Source organism: Tachyglossus aculeatus, chromosome 15 (genome assembly GCF_015852505.1).
Source record: "Tachyglossus aculeatus isolate mTacAcu1 chromosome 15, mTacAcu1.pri, whole genome shotgun sequence".
NCBI lineage: Eukaryota > Metazoa > Chordata > Mammalia > Monotremata > Tachyglossidae > Tachyglossus > Tachyglossus aculeatus.
The window spans coordinates 26,369,652-26,373,185 of record NC_052080.1 but is presented as its reverse complement, the minus strand read 5'-3'; positions in this window follow the sequence as shown (position 1 = coordinate 26,373,185).

Sequence of the window (3,534 nt, the reverse complement as noted above, 5' to 3'; positions counted from 1 at the left end):
TATTGACAACACTCCTTTCAACTGATAGGGCAGCTCTACGTTGGAAATAGATGTAGCCCCGTCCACCTCTTTACCTGAAAGCGTGGGTTTGTTCTTTTGTGGACTGCTTAGAGGGAAACTTTGCCCCACACAGCAAGCTAGTCCCCATCGAGCCTTTTCTCAGCTGCCGGGCCACTGCAGAAATCCAGGCCCTTTCGCTTCCGAGTGTGTTATTCAAGGCCCGGGAGCCCGGATCTTCGAAAGATTCTCTGTTTCGGGGAAAATAAAGTTAATAGCTGTTTAAAAAAACATTTATGGAACAACCGTTGGCTCAATTATTCTGTATTTAGTGCTTGCTGTCCGCTAGGTACTACTGCTATATTGTAGTAATAATAATAATGATGATGGTATTTGTTTAGCACTTACTAAGTGCTGGGGAGGTTACAAGGTGATCAAGTTATCCCACGGGGGGCTGTTGTACTTTCCCAAGCGCTCCGCACACAGTAAGCACCCAATAACTACCACTGGATGAATCCTGAGCTTGAAAATGGGCACACAGCAATTCTAATTCCTCCTCCTTTGTATCTGACAATCACTTACCCAACCAACCTTCAAAGCCTTATTAAAATCACCTGTCCTCCGAAAGGTGTGCCCCAATTAAATCCTCATTTCTTCCTCTCCCACTCCCTTCTGCACTGCCCTTATTGCAGCCTTTATTTACCCCTCCCTCAGTTTCAAAGCACTTAGGTACATAACCGTAATTTAATTTATATTAATACAGATTAAGCTGAGCAGGAAGTGTCTAACAGTTATATTGTACTCTGAGGACTAAACTAGGACTCAGAGAAGCAGCGTGGCTCAGCGGAAAGAGCCCGGGCTTTGGAGTCAGAGGTCGTGGGTTCAAATCCTGGCTCTGCCACTGGTCAGCTGTGTGACTCTGGGAAAGTCAGTTCACTTCTCTGGGCCTCAGTTCCCTCATCTGGAAAATGGGGATTAAGACTGTGAGCCCCCCGTGGGACAACCTGATCACCTTGTAACCTCCCCAGTGCTTTGGACATAGTAAGCGCTTGTGCCTCAGTTCCCTCATGGAAAATGGGGATTAAGAGTGAGCCCCATCTGGGACAATCTGATCACCTTGTACCCCCGCCAGTGCTTAGAACAGTGTTTTGCAATCAATAAATACGATTGAAAGAATGAATGAATGAGAGAATAATAATAATAATAATGACATTTATTAAGTGCTTACTATGTGCAAAGCACTGTTCTAAGCACTGGGGAGGTTACAAGGTGATCAGATTGTCTCACAGGGGGCTCACAGTCTTCACCCCAATTTTCAGATGAGGGAACTGAGGCACAGAGAAGTTAAGTGACATGCCCAAAGTCACACAGCTGACAAGTGGTGGAACTGGGATTTGAACCCATGACCTCTGACTCCAAAGCCCGGGCTCTTCCCAATGAGCCACACTGCTCCTTCCTCTCCCTCTCCCCATCCCCCACCTTACCTCCTTCCCCTCCCCACAGCACCTGTATATATGTGTATACGTATTTATTACTCTATTTTATTTGTACATATTTATTCTATTTTATTTTGTTAATATGTCTTGTTTTGTTCTCTGTCTCCCCTTTCTAGACTGTGAGCCCGCTGTTGGGTAGGGACCGTCTCTAAATGTTGCCAACTTGTACTTCCCAAGTGTTTAGTACAGTAGTCTGCACGCAGTAAGCGCTCAATAAATACAATTGAACGAATGAATGAATAAATGCCATTATTATTATTATTACCTCTAGGAGATTAAGAGCGAGCCCCATGTGGGACATAGACTGTGTCCAACTTGAGTGGCTTGCCTCTACCCACCACATAATTAAAGTCTTTAATTCATAGTAAATGCTGAACAAGAACTATTCAAAAAAAAAAAAAAACCCCTCCTCTGGCTGTCCCTTCTCCCCCAAAATACAACTTGGGGAACGCCTGCTCCATCATGGGAAAACTCCCCTTCACCCTCAACTTGTTTCCGAGCCAGTCACTCAATCTTCCTTGCCGTTCTTGAGGTCACGTCCTCCCCAAACAAGCGTCTCCACAGCTGTTGTGTCCAAAGAGGGTCTTACCTTCTCCCACTTCTGGGATTGAGAGTGAGACGGCTTCTTTCCCTCCTCCAAATATTGCTTTCGGAGCATCCCATTCCCCCTCCTTCCCTGCAGCTAAGAAGTGCTCAGGGCTAGAGCTGTCTCTGGTCTCTCCTTGTTGCTGAATTGTCCTTCCCAAGCGCTTAGTACAGTGCTCTGCACACAGTAAGCGCTCGATAAATACAATAGAATGAATGGTAGGATGTTTATCCACTTCCAACTTGGATAAACCAGATCCCACCCTCTCCCTCCTCCTTTATACTCTTCCTCATCATTGCCGGAACCTGGTTCTTGGTCAATTTACCGGAGCACTGAGCATGGGCCGGCATGCCTGCCATTACCCTTGGGGAAAAACCTGGGAAGAAAAAAGCACCTGTCCTCATTTTACCTCGTCTGGCCTGGCCTGGCCTGGCCTGGCCAGGCTAGAGAAACCAAGAGGGAAAGGAGGAGGAGGAAAAATTCATTTTCTTTCACTCATTCATTCAATCATATTAAGTATATATATATATATATATATATATATACCTGTATATATCCTCTCCCCCCGCCCCTCTCTTCCTCTTCCCCCCATCCCCCTCTCCATCTCTCCCATCTTACCTCCTTCCCTTCCCCACTGCACCTGTATATATGTTTGTATATATTTGTTACTCTATTTATTTATCTATTTTACTTGTACATATCTATTCTATTTATTTTATTTTGTTAGTAGGTTTGGTTTTGTTCTCTGTCTCCCCCTTCTAGACTCTGAGCCCACTGTTGGGTAGGGACTGTCTCTATATATTGCCAACTTGGACTTCCCAAGCGCTTAGTACAGTGCTCCGCACACAGTAAGCGCTCAATAAATACGATTGATGATGATGATGATATATGTTTGTACATATTTATTACTCTATTTATTTATTTTGCTTGTACATATCTATTCTATTGATTTTATTTTGTTAGTATGTTTGGTTTTGTTCTCTGTCTCCCCCTTCTAGACTGTGAGCCCACTGTTGGGTAGGGACTGTCTCTATATGTTGCCAACTTGGACTTCCCAAGCGCTTAGTACAGTGCTCTGCACACAGTAAGCGCTCAATAAATGCGATTGATTGATTGATTGATTAAGAGTTTACTGTGCTAAGCGCCGGGGAAATACAGCGGGCGGCCTAGAGCCCCATTAGGGGCTGGGAGCTGCCCAAAGGTGCCAGCAGGAGGGTGACTCAGTTGGTCAGTCATATTTATGGAGCACTTACTACTAATAATAACGGCATTTATTAAGCGCTTACTATGTGCAAAGCACTGTTCTAAGCGCTGAACTGTGTGCAGAGCACTGTGCTAAGCGCTTGGGAGGGGGTCCGCGTTGGATCTGTGCTGCCCTCCTCCCGATCGATACCGGCTGGGCATTCCGTCCATCTTCGGGGGGCTTCCTGCTGCCAACCTCCTCTCATCCTAGGG